At 43.3% G+C, this 13,808-nt stretch overlaps 1 long non-coding RNA gene across 1 annotated transcript in view; it reads right to left on the bottom strand.

The window, feature by feature from the left end:
* Positions 1–240: 240 nt before the first annotated feature.
* The window catches only part of LOC132538625 (uncharacterized), a 126,462-nt gene continuing 112,894 nt past the window's right edge, over positions 241–13,808 (bottom strand). The window contains exon 6 of the long non-coding RNA XR_009549975.1: positions 241–303. This is a non-coding gene — a long non-coding RNA (uncharacterized LOC132538625). The remainder of the gene's footprint in view (positions 304–13,808) is intronic.

Raw genomic sequence — 13,808 nt, 5'->3', positions numbered from 1 at the left:
AATAGTTAAAATTTTAAGTATTCACTGGTTACTCAGTGTTTACTATGTCAAATGTTTTATGTATTAACTCACTGCATCTTCATGCAGTTTTGGAAAATGGATGCTATTTTTATCCCCATCTTAGGGATAAAGAAGGTGGAGTCAGAGCCTGGTGGTGGCTCACCCAACAGAGCATGCTCATTACAAGGCTCAAGGCCCTAAATTCAAGCACCTGGTCTCCTACCTGTGTGTGTGGGGGGCGGGGGGAAGCAGTGCTGTATCTCTTCTCTTTCACTTGCCTTTCTTCTTTCTGCTTCTCATTTTCTATCAAAAACAAGAAGAGAACGATGGAGTGGTGTAGGCACCAGCCCAAGTGATAACAGGAGCAGACCGACACTTAGCTCAGTATCTCCTAAGCTGAGAAAGCTGAGAACTGACCGTCTGACAGGGCACCTTAGATGTTAGGGCAGGGGAGCAGAGAGCCATCTCCTCCTGATTCCACCCTGTCAACCTGCCAACCCACATCCACAACCCATCAGGCACTCCAGATGAGCCACAGTCTCAATAAAAAATTCTGAACACAACAATAAACAGCAACATCAAAATCCTGGCATGGCTGTGAGGAGGAAACTGAAGCCCAGAGAATGTGGGTGACAGCAGGGACAGACCCAGCTGGTGCATGGCAGAACCAGCCCCAGGCTTCCAATTCCCAATTCCATGCCGCCTCCTAGTGGCCTATTTTATTATTGTTATTATTTTTTAACCAGACAATAGCTCAGCTCTGGCCACCAGTGGTGCCAGGTGATTAGAGTGTGACTTTTAATAGCCCTGCTCCCAAAGACAGGCTGTCAGAGCCTTCCTGATTTCCTCTCTCCCTCCTGGAGAAGAGCTACGGTTCTTTTTTATTTTTCTATTTATTTATTTATTTCCTTTTGTTGCCCTTGTTTTATTGTTGTGGTTATCATTGTTGTTGTTATTGATGTTGTCGGTGTTTGATAGGACAGCGAGAGATGGAGAGAGAAGGGAAGACAGAGAAGGGGGGAGAAAGACACCTGCAGACCTGCTTCACCGCCTGTGAAGTGACTCCCCTGCAGGTAGGGAGCCGGGAGCTCGAACCAGGATCCTTATACTGGTTGGTCTTCATGCTTTGCGCCACTTGCGCATAACCCGCTGTGCTACCGCCTGACTCCTAAACTATGATTCTTAAACTCAGTGACTCAAAGGGTGATTCAGGGACTGAGCCAGAAACCTTGTCCTTTTTTATACAAAATTTCAAACTAGTTCTTCCAAATAGTTTAAGGAATGACAACTTGGACAAAAATCTTCCAATTTAACCAAAATGCCAAGATTAGATCACAAGTAAGTTTTAGTGGTTCACTTGATGATTTCTTTTAGTTTTATTTATTTGTTTATTATTATTAAGCAGAGCACAGATCAGCTCTGGCTTATGGTGGTATCAAGGACTGAACCTAAAGCTTCCTGCATGCAAATCCTATATTCTACTGTTGAACTATCTCCCTGGCCTTCTTTTGATGCTTGAAAGAGTGGGAAAACTAAGAAGCTTTTGAAACACATTGTAGAATTGACACAGGCAATTTGTTTGTTTGTTTGTTTGTTTTTGTCTCCAGGTTTATAGCTGGAGCTCGTTGCCTGCACTACAAACCCACTGCTCCTGGCAGTGATTTTTTTCCCTGTCTTATTGGGTAGGACAGAGAGAAACTGAGAGAAGAGGGGAAGACAGAAGAGAGAGAAAGATAGACACCCGTAGACCTGCTTCACCACTTGTGAAGTGACTCCTCCTGCAGGTGGGGAACCGGGGGCTGGAACAGGATCCTTGCACAGGTCTTTGCACTTCGTACTATGTGCACTTAACCCGGTGTGCCTCCACACAGGCAACTTATTCTTGAGGAATCCTCTAGAATCTTAAGATTCCTACCACTCTAGACTATATTGTTGACGTGTTACATTGATCTTCAAACCTATAAGGACTTATATAAATAATATCCTATAAAATATAATTTTTCTTTAAAGTATTTCAAAGGAATGAACTACACTTTGTAACTGTTTTGTTTGTTTTATAATCAGAACATCACTCAGCAATGGCTTATGGTAGTACCAGGGGATTGAATCTGGGCCTTCAGAGCCTCAGGCATGAAAGCCTTTTGCATAACCATTATGCTATCTCCCCAGACCCTTAATATCATCTCTTTTTACCCTCTCCTTATATGTTTTTAATACCACACATGCATGCAAATATCATATGACAGGTGGAGGGTAGATAGCATAATAGTTATGCAGATAGGCTCTCATGCCTGAGGCTCTAAAGTCCCAGGTTCACTTCCCTGCACCACGATAAACCAGAGCTGAACAATGCATACATGTTTGAATTTCATACATATTACATGTATTATCATATATATTATATATTTCATACACGTACAAACCTATACTAGTAATATATCAATTGCTGTTAACTACTGTAAACCTATATGAGGGGAAATGCCTTCTGCTCCAGAGCAAACTCAACTTGAATCACATATTATACAGCATCCAAGAATGAGGTCCTGAGTTTGACACCAGCACCACAGAGGCTGGAGTGATTCTCCGCTTCTCTTTATCATTAACAAATACAGGCATCTTTAAAAAAAAAAAAACACCTAAATATCATCTTAGATACAGTCTTTTTGAATTCCCAAGCCAAGAGCAAACAGCTGATGCTATGTTTTATTGGTTTACCCTCAGAGATAGAGGGCTTTGGTCACCTCAAACTTTGCAATATTGAAGCTTTATATATATTTATTATATATTATGTATTATATACTATATATTATGTATTATATATTATATATGTGTTGGGGGATTAATGGTTTATAGTAAATACAATTTCTGTTACATGTGTAAAATAGTCACAGAAATATCAGAGTTTCAATCAAGCTTCAAAAGGCTCTTGCCACAGCCATGAACTTGAAATCAAGAGGAAATGGACACATCATGAACTTGAAATCAAGAGGAAATAGCAGTTCTGTAAAAATAAGCTCTTGATTGTAATCTACTGTATGGTGGGGACCAACTGTTCTTCACAACAGGTGCAACAGATGGTGTCACTCCCCAGAACCCCCCCGACACACACACACACACACACACACACACACACACACACAACCCCTCCGACACACACACACACACACACAAACACACACACACACACATACACACACACACACTGTTCTGTTCTTTTGCCAGTTGGCAAAAAGCCACCATTTGCTTTGGTGAATTGTGTTCATCTTCTAAAAGGGCTTTAGTTTTAGAACCTTTTTCCAGTTAGCTGCTTGTCCAGTTTCTGGAAGTTTCTAAGTCTTGCCTCTGTTTTTAGGTTGTGAAAAAAAGAAGAAGAAGAAGGAGAAGGAGAAGAAGAAAAAATTAAAAGTTCTGCTCAGACATGCTGGCTATAGTGATCCTCCTTTTATGAATCCATACAAATATCATTTCCTCTGGTTTGGAATTAATGCTTATATGTCACAAGAGAAGAGCCAGTTAATGTATTAACTCACAGCTGTGTTGGCAGAATGTTCTAGAAAAAAAAAATCTGACAAAGGTAGCACGGACACAAATCTATCACAATGGGATTCTAATTCTGCATGTTCCCATAGTGAAAATTACCAAGAAAAGTTAAGCTGAGTGGCGGTTTAGAAACAGACTGCCTGAAAAAAGTGAGAATTTAGAATCTTTGTTTGTAAGGCTCAATTATAACCAGAACCATGTCAAATACATGAATTGCTTTGACAAAAGTCAGAGGTAGTTTATCTCCTATTGTTGATCGCCATTACCTGCAGCAGAAGCATTTCAGCACTAACTTGCAAAAGGAAATCTTTCTTATCAAAGGCAGTCTGATACTTCACTGGTTTACGAAAGCAACGGGCTAAGCAGGAGCAGAGCCTAGAATTTAGCAAAGGGAAAGTCTTCCCTGAGTTCCATGCTACAATTTACCTCAATTTCCCTGGGTCTGGGAGACAGTACAGTGGTTATGCAAAAGAGTTTCATATCTGAGGCTCTGAGGTTCCAGGTTCAGTCCCCAGCACTAACATAAGCCAGAGCTCTGCAGTGCTCCCTGTGTATTTTTTAAATTGATAATAATAATAGTAATGATTATTATTATATATTTTATACCAAGAAAGAACAGCTTTTCCCTAAGAGCTTTCAGAAAAAAGAAAACCACCACCTCAAGGGGCAAATCACTGTTATCAAATAGCTGGATCATTAGACATGACAATTTTTTTATTATCTTTATTTATTGGATAGAGACAGCTAGAAATAGAGAGGGGAGGGAGTGATGGAGGGGGAGAGAGATAGAGAGACACCTGCAGCACTGTTTCACCACTTGCAAAGCTTTTTCCCTGCAGGTAGGAACCAGGGTCTTGAACCTGGATCCTTGAACATTGCAACATGTGCACTCAACCAGATGAGCCACCACCTGGCCCCTTGAACCACTCATGTAGTAGACTGTGACAATTTTAAGCTGGAGCTGTGAAAGTAAGAATTATATCCTTCTCATTGGAGAGACAGAATAATAATGATGATGCATAAGATTTTCATGTATGAGCTTCTGAGGTCCCAGGTTCAATCCTCAGCACCACTATAAGCCAGAGGTGAGCAGTGCTCTCATCTCTCTCTCTCTCTGTGTATCTCTGTATAAATTAAAATAAATTAAAAAATCATTCCCCTCTATAGAATAGTCCACTTGAAATTAAAAATCCCCTATTGCTTTCTGTCCAAGTTTTTTTCTGGCTAAATATTCCCAGGAACTCAACACTCATTAATGATAAGCCATTCAACCAATCATCATCATCCCTCTCTTATTAGACTCAGCTTTGATCTTTTGCATCTTGAAGGCATTTCTGTATTATGCAAATCTTTTCTGCTTTTGCCTCTGAGTGTTTTCCTCCTAAAAGCAAGCAAGTAAACCCTCTCTCTCTCTTTCTCTGTTTCACATCTTTTATTTTATTGTTCTATTTTCCTTTCAAATCAATGTTTTGACAAATCAATGTTTTTGAGAAAGTGCATTGTGTTCACTTCTCTCACACTCACCTTTCGAAGTCAGCCCCTCTAGCATTTGTCTTTATACCTACCTGAGATATCCCCCTCTCTCCCAGAGGACTGATGAGCTCCGGCTTATGGAGGTACGGGGGATTGAACCTGGAGCTTTAGAGACTCAGGCATGAGAGTCTCTTTGTATAACCATTATGCAATCTACCCTCACTGAGATATTTTTTCTTAAAGATTTATTTTTATGGGAGTCGGGCTGTAGCGCAGCGGGTTAAGCGCAGGTGGCGCAAAGCACAAGGATCGGCATAAGGATCCCGGTTCGAACCTCGGCTCCCCACCTGCAGGGGAGTCGCTTCACAGGCGGTGAAGCAGGTCTGCAGGTGTCTATCTTTCTCTCCTCCTCTCTGTCTTCCCCTCCCTCTCTCCATTTGTCTCTGCCCTATCCAACAATGACAACAACAATAATAACTACAACAATAAAACAAGGGCAACAAAAGGGAATAAATAAATAAAATAATATTAAAAAATATTTATTTTTATTATTACATATGAGAGAGAGAGAGAGATTCAATGAGACAGGCAGGGAGAGAAAGGAGCCCAAGTCCCACTCAAGCATGTGGTACCAGGGATTGAACTGGGAACCTCAGGCATGCAAGCCTAACTCTACCAGTTGATCCTTTCCCCCAACAGCACATAGTTGTAACTGTTATGGCAATGTCACATTGACAACTTTTGGTGAGCTGGCTAAATGGCCCGAGAGAAGATCTAGGTATCAGGCTGATACGGTTTCCTGGACACATCACTTACTACTTGTGGGTCTTGACAGCATACTTAACCTTCTCTCAGTCTTAGTTTTCTCACTGATAAAAATAAATTGTAGGTGGCTACTAAATAAGATGATGCAAGAGAGATGTGGAATAGTGAAAACGTGAAATAGCTCACTTGGGTAGTGTGCTGCTTTTTCATGTGCCTGATCCAGCTGCACACCCAGCCCCATAGCATTCGGGGAAGTTCAGTGCTGTGGTTTCTTCCATGCTCTGTGTCTCTATCTATATATATATATATATATATATATATATATATATATATATATATATATGAAGGAAGGAAGGAAGGCAGGAAGGAAGGAAGGAAGGAAGGAAGGAAGGAAGGAAGGAAGGAAGGAAAGAAGACAAATGTTAAAGATGACTACAGAGTACCATGACATGTCTGCTTGCCCCTCTAACTACCATCCACACATTCACACAACTTTAGAGAATGGTGTGTCTTCCTGGCCAACCCAGTTGATTTATATATTCTTTATACTGTTTTAAGGGAGTGTGTGTGTTTTTTGAATTTTTTATATTTATTTATTTATTCCCTTTTGTTGTCCTTGTTGTTTTATTGTTGTAGTTATTATTGATGTCATCATTGTTGGAGAGGACAGAGAGAAATGGAGAGAGGAGGGGAAGACAGAGAGGGGGAGAGAAAGACAGACACCTGCAGACCTGCTTCACCGCCTGTGAAGCGACTCCCCTGCAGGTGGGGAGCCGGGGGCTCGAACCGGGATCCCTATGCTGAAGGGAGTATGTTTTACTAGAGTATTTGCCATGGTTTCCCCTCAAGAAGTATGCACATATAGTCACTTCATTGGGGAAATTTTGACTTACAAGACTGTTGTTGTCACAGGTGTACAGTTCCTCATCTTCCCAAGACACTACACCCTCCGCCCACTTGTCCTCTTCGTCCACCACAGAGCATTACCAGCCACCTCTCGCCTCCCTCTCTTACAGCCCTTGGATCTGCTGCAGTAGATCCTATATAATTGGGTTTCACACCGTATTTTCCCTTCTGTGTTTCTTAAGTTCCCACTTATGAATGAAATGATCCAGTGTCTGTCCTTCTGGCTTATTTCACTTAGTGTGACTCCTTCAAGTTGTAGTAAGAAAGTTCACCATTTCTTCTATTTAAGTGTGTGTGTACCACAATATTCTTTCTTTTTTCTTTTTATGGCTTTGTCCTTTTAAAATTATTTTTATTAGTGATTTAATAATAATTGACAAGACTATGGGATAGGAAGGGGTACAAATCCATACAATTCTCACCACCAGAGTTCTGCCACAATATCCTTTTTTTTTTTCTTTTGCCTCCAGGGTTATCGCTGGGGCTCAATGCCTACATTATGAACCCACTGCTCCTGGTGGCAATTTTTTCCATTGTTGTTGGATAGGACAGACAGAAATGGAGAGAGGAGGGGAAGACAGAGAGGGGGAGAGAAAGATAGACACCTGCAGACCTGCTTCACCATTTGTAAAGTGACTGCCCTGCAGGTAGGGAGCCGGGGGCTGGAACCGGGACCCTGTGCGGGTCCTTGCACTTAGCACCATGTGTGCTTAACCCAGTACATTACAATATTCTTAACCACACATCTGCTGTTGGGCATTTGAGTTGCTCAAAATTTGGACTACTACAAAGAACCCTGCAAGTAACACAGGTGTACATAGATATCCTTGGATAGGTCCTTTCTATCTTTTGGATAAATATCCATGAAAAGAATTGCTGGGTCATAGGGTGGGTACATTTCTAACATTCTGAGAAATTTCCAAACTGTTTTCTACAGGGGTTGACTCAATTGGCATTCTCACCAGCAGTGTAGGATTCCTTTTCTCCATATCCTCATCAGAACTTGTTGTTTATGTCCTTTCTAATAAATGATATTCTCACAGGTGTGAGGTGGTATCTTATTGTTGTCTTGGTTTGCACCTATCTGATCATCAGTGGCAGTAGTTTTTCATATACTTATTGAGAAATGTCAATTATCTTTTAAGGAAGGCTGCTCAAAATTGCCACAGATTATAGCAGATTATAGCTCATTGGCCAAAATGTATTGGGCTGGTCACATCTAGCTTTGATAGAGAACAGAAGATGTAGACGAGTTTGGCCATTGTAGGATACGGGGGCTGGGAAGGCAGCATAGTGCTTATGCAAAAAACTTTCATGCCTGAGGCTCTGAGGTCTCAGGTTCAATCCTCAAGACTACCATAAGCCAGAGCTAAGCAGTCCTCTGGTCTTTTTTTGTATTTTTTTCTTTATATCTCTCTTTCATTAAAAAAATAAATAAACAAGATATTTAAAAATAAGTGGGGATAAGCTTACTGGAAAGTAAGGCAGTTAACAGTGTGCCACATATGCCACAGTTAAGGTATGTACTGTCCATTTTACACGTATAACACGCTCACGTTATCCCTAAGGGGAGTGTCTCTTCTTGCTACATAGTGATGTACCTTAGGCTAGACAGATGTATCTTAGGAGACAGAAGTATGAGACTGAAGATAGTTGACCAAGTAAGGCGCACACTTTGCCATGCACAAGAGCCTGGGTTTGGGCCCTGGTGTCACAAAGAAACACCATGCTAAGGGGAGCAGTAGTGTGGTGTCTCTCATCTGTTTCTCTATTCCTTTCTGTCTCTCATCCGCTACCTGAAAAAGAAGTAAGGATAACTGCCTCTTTAATCAGATAGTAAAAGAAGGCAAGAACACATCCCAAGGACAGATGTTATTTGGGGCGGGTCAGCTTGCCTCTTATGATAGTATATTACTAAGGGTCTTGGAATCTGAGTCTATGCCCAAAGTTTGGCGTCGTGCGAAGATTATAGCGGTTTTGAAACCAAAGAAAGACCCAACACTGGCCGCCAGCTATAGACCAATTTCTCTCCTCTCCATGTGTTACAAACTCCTTGAGAGGCTGCTTCTGTCACGTATTTCTCATCTTACAGAGAAATTCCTATCACCCGCCCAAGCTGGTTTCCGCCCAGGAAAATCTACCTGCGAACAAGCCCTGGTCCTCTCAACTTACATTGAAAATGGATTCCAGAAGAATTTAAAGACGGGTGCTGTCTTTGTTGATCTCACAGCAGCCTATGACACGGTCTGGCACCGCGGTCTCCTAGTCAAGATGTCAAGATGCCTGCCCCCATGGGTGGCCAACACTATATCGTTTCTTCTCCAAAACAGAAGATTCCGGGTGCATCTGGGTGACAAGTCTAGCAGATGGAGACTTGTCTCAAGTGGCCTCCCCCAGGGCTCTGTTCTGGCTCCTACGCTATTTAATATTTACATCAATGACCTCCCAGAAACTTCTTCAAGGAAGTTCATCTACGCCGATGACATCTGCTGTGCAACTCAGGCATCCAAGTTCGACATCCTCGAGGAAACACTCACGAAAGACATGTCTCTGATATCTGATTACTGTAAAAAACGGCGACTAATCCCTAGCACTGCAAAAACTGTATCATCTGTTTTCCATCTACACCATGCCTCGGCCTCGCGTGAGCTTAATGTGCAGCTTGGCGGTACTAGAATCCGGCATGAAGCCCAGCCAGTCTATCTTGGCGTTACTCTCGATCGCACTCTGTCATTTCACAAACATCTCATAAAAACTGCAGCAAAGGTGGGCGCGAGGAATAACATCATTGCAAGACTGGCTAGCTCCTCATGGGGCGCGAGCGCTTCCACACTACAATCATCATCTCTGGCATTATGCTATTCCACTGCAGAATACTGTGCCCCAGTATGGTTCCGTAGCCCCCATGTCCACTTGGTCGATTCCAAATTATATTCCTCCATGAGGATAATTTCTGGAACCATCCGTTCCACCCCGGTTCCATGGCTGCCAGTTCTTAGCAACATCGCCCCGCCAGATATTCGTCGGGATGCAGCAGCATCTAAGTTCATTTCCCACGTCTACGCTCGACCGGACCTGCCAATATACATGGATATCTTCGCCCACCCTGTCCAACGCTTGACGTCTCGTCACCCAATCTGGTCCCCTACGCCTACACTGAACTTCTCTGTTGGAAACAGAGTTGGCAGTCAGCTGAGGTAAAGAACAAACACCTCATCACAGACCCCTGCAAGCGTCAACCCGGCTTTGACCTAGCACGTTATGATTGGGTCCTCCTCAATCGCTATCAAACAGGCCATGGCCGGTGCGCCGCTATGTTCCATCGCTGGGGAGCCAGAGATGACCCAAATTGCCCCTGCGGCTCCAGACAGACTAGTCAAAAGCATCTGGGGTTCCTAAGTGTCTAGGGGATCCTGAGGGGGGGTCCTAAGTGTCTAGGGGATCCTGGGGGGGGCCTATTGGGGAGGCTCTTCCTCCTACCTCCTTCCCTGCCACCCTACCTCCCTCCTTCCCCACCTACCTCCTACCTCCCTCCTTCCCCACCTACCTCCTACCTCCCTCCTTCCCCACCTACCTCCTACCTCCTACCTCCTACCTCCTACCTCCTACCTCCTACCTCCTACCTCCTACCTCCTACCTCCTACCTCCTACCTCCTACATAGTCAACGACTGCCACCTCTCCAGATTCAAAGGAGGTCTCGAAACTTTACATCAGGCTCAACCTGATGCTGTTGACTGGCTACGGAAGAAGGGCAAATGCTAGAAGAAGGGTCCAACTCCTAAGACTCAGCTTTAGCATCACATATTTTCTTTATCCTTAGGTATAGAAGCACAGGTGCTTTTGACTTGGGGAGATAACATAATGTTTATGCCTGAGGCTCTGAAGTCCCAGGTTCAATCCCCAGCACCACTGTAAGCCAGAGAAGGGTAATGTTCCTGTCTATCTGTCTCTTTTAAAATTTTTTTGTTTATTCATTTTTAAAAATAGTTATTTATTTATTTAGTTATTCCCTTTTGTTGGCCTTGTTTTATTGTTGTAGTTATTATTGTTGTTGTTATTGATGTCATCATTGTTGGATAGGACAGAGAGAAATGGAGAGAGAAGGGGAAGACAGAGAGGAGGAGAGAAAGACAGACACCTGCAGACCTGCTTCACAGCCTGTGAAGCGACTCCCCTGCAGGTGGGGAGCCAGGGGCTTGAACCGGGATCCTTATGCCGGTCCTTGCACTTCATGCCACCTGCGCTTAACCCACTGCACTACCTCCCAACTCCTTTTATTCATTTTTTTGATAGAAGCAGAGAAGGAAAGGGAAATTGAGAGGGAAGGACACACACACACCTACCTACAGCCTTACTTCAGAACTCATAAAGCTCCCCCCCACCCCCTGCCAGTGGAGAGGGGAGGCTTGAACCTGTATCCTTGAACACTGTGACATGTGTGGTGCTCCACCAGGTATGCCACCCCTATACCTCCTCTCTTTCTGTATCTCTCTCATTAAAAAATTAGACAAAAAATCCTAAAGCGAGGAAGAGAAGCACAAGTACTCTGGGGCCCATCTATGTGGGTCACTCCAGAATAGAGTCTGCTGAATAAAAACCTGTTCTTCCTAGATTAAAAAAAAAATCTAGGCAGATTTTTAAAATAAGTATTATCAAAAGACCTTGAGGGAAGGTTTACCTTGAAACTTTCTGTGTGAAAATGCTGATTTGACCTCTCCTCCTCAAATGGGCTGACCTTCATTCTCCACTGCTGCTGTCAGCTGCTCTGAAGGTTAGAGTCTGCTGCTTATACAGCTGCTGGAGCAGAGAGTGGCCCTGCAGAAGGCACAGTTCAGGCTGCAGCCATGTTAACCCCTTCACAGCTGCCCGAGAAGCCTGAGAAGAGATACCTTTCTCCTACATAGGAGCTTCTGTTCTAATTCAGATTTCACCCATCGAGGTTGACTATACTTAGTCTCCTTTTTCCCCTGCCATATCTTCCCTTCGTCCTCCTCCTCTTTTTTCTCCTCCTCTTCCTTTTCCCCTCACATAAAATCTTATGCACATACATAACGTTGATTTTTAAAAAAATACTCACATACTTGTTTTTCATTTGATAGGACAGAGAGAAATTAAGAGGCAAAGGGAAGACCCAGAAGGAGTGAGACTGAGAGTCACTGCTTCACCACATGTGAAACTCCCCCACCCCCTGCAGATGGGACTGAGGGCTTAAAGCTGGGTCCTTGTGCTCAACCAGGTGTCCAGTCCTCTGATTTTTTTTTTTTTTATATTCCTTCTTCCTCAGTCCCAACACTAGACTCAAGATGTTTTCACTTTGCCATCTTACTCAGCAGCATTAGAGTTTAAAATTCCCTGAACATAATAATAATAAAAAAGCTCCCACGTGTTATAATTAAAAAAAAAAGTTTTTATGTATCTGCAGGGTGTCATCTTTCAGTCTATCAAATGTTAGTTGTTAGAGATGTGACAGTGAAAGGGGGGGTGGCAAGCTGCCGCTTCAGACTAGTGACATTCTAAAGTGCATTGTAGTGATGTAACAGGAGAAGGCTGGATTCTAGGAAAGCAAGCAAACTGCCTCTGGAACCCAAACAACCCACAACTGAAGGGTCCCGAGAGAAAGCCATTTCATTGGCATCACCTGACAGGAAATAAACGGTGTGTAAACACTACTTCAGTCTGCTCCAGTCAAGAAAATATGAGGGACTCAAGCTGTTTATTCAAGTATTTACTCTGTTGGCTGTGTAATAGTCATGAAGGCACTGAAATAAACAAGGTGAACACTGACACTGAGATGGCGGAGCTAACTATCTAGTGTAAGAGATATTGGTATTTAATAAATGTTCCCCCAAGTTATTAAGTGACAATTCCCATGACTACTATGAATGAAAAGCAAAGCATGTGATAGAAGTAGGAATTATGGGGGGCAGGGGTGGGCAGTAGCACAGTGGGTTAAGAGCGCATGGCGTGAAGCACAAGGACCAGCATAAGGATTCCGGTTCTAGTCCCCAGCTCCACACCTACAGGGGAGTCGCTTCACAAGTGGTGAAGTAGGTCTGCAGGTGTCTTTCTCTCCCCCTCTCTGTCTTCCTCTCCTCTCTCCATTTCTCTCTGTCCTATCCATCAACAACGACAGCAATGACAAAAATAACAATAAATATAACAAAAAAGAGCAACAAAATGGGGGGAAAAATGCCCTCCAGGAGCAGTGGATTCATGGTGCAGGCACTGAGCCCCAACGATAACCCCAGAGGAAAAAAAAAGAAGTATGAATTATGGGAATGGCTTCTAGTCTGGTGCTTGTGTGAGGAGTTTGAGGACTGACTTCCCAAGGGCAGAAGTGTGGAAATACAGATTGAAGGTGAACAAACTAAGCAAGAGAAATAACAGGGTGGTGGGTGGTGGCACACCCGGTGAGCACACACATCACCATGTGTGAGGACCATGGTGTGAGCCCCCACACCCCACCTGCAGCAGGGAAGCCTCAAGAGCAGTGAAGCTGGTCTTTTTCCCTTTCTATTTCTTCTCCCCTCTCAATTTCAATCTGTCCTATCAGAGAGAGAGACTGTGGACTAGAAAAAAAAATATGTATAGAGACTTCAGTCTGGAAAAGGTCTTTTTAAAAAACTACAGTGGAGAGAAAGCAGGAAGCATAGTCCAGGTGAGACTGAAGAGAACCATTGTAGGCCTTCGAGATCGTATTAAGAACTTGTAAGCTGATCATGCAGTTCTATTGGTCAGCTGCTGCTATGTAGCAAGTCACCTTATCTCAGGAGCACCAGACAGCACACATTTCTCTCTTTCTCACACAAAGCAGCTAGAATGGCTGCAGGACTGATGTTCAGCTAAAGATGCCCTGCTCCAAATGTTTAATTTTGGGGGATAAATCCAAAGGCCAGTAACTACTGAAGCAAACAGCGAATGACAAGTACATTTTCTGCTTGTGTCATGAACTGACATTGCCATTTCATTGGCTAAAGTAAGACATGACTGTACCTGATGGGGGGTGGGGAGGGGGGCGCACAAAGGGAGAATCTTCTAAAGGAGGTGTGCGGGGGGTGGGGGAGAGCACATTTTTTCTTCTACAATTAGCTAATTTATCACAGAAGACACTGAGCGACTATAA

Source organism: Erinaceus europaeus, chromosome 5, assembly GCF_950295315.1.
Source record: "Erinaceus europaeus chromosome 5, mEriEur2.1, whole genome shotgun sequence".
Lineage (NCBI taxonomy): Eukaryota > Metazoa > Chordata > Mammalia > Eulipotyphla > Erinaceidae > Erinaceus > Erinaceus europaeus.
This window is presented reverse-complemented; position numbering and strand designations above follow the sequence as displayed.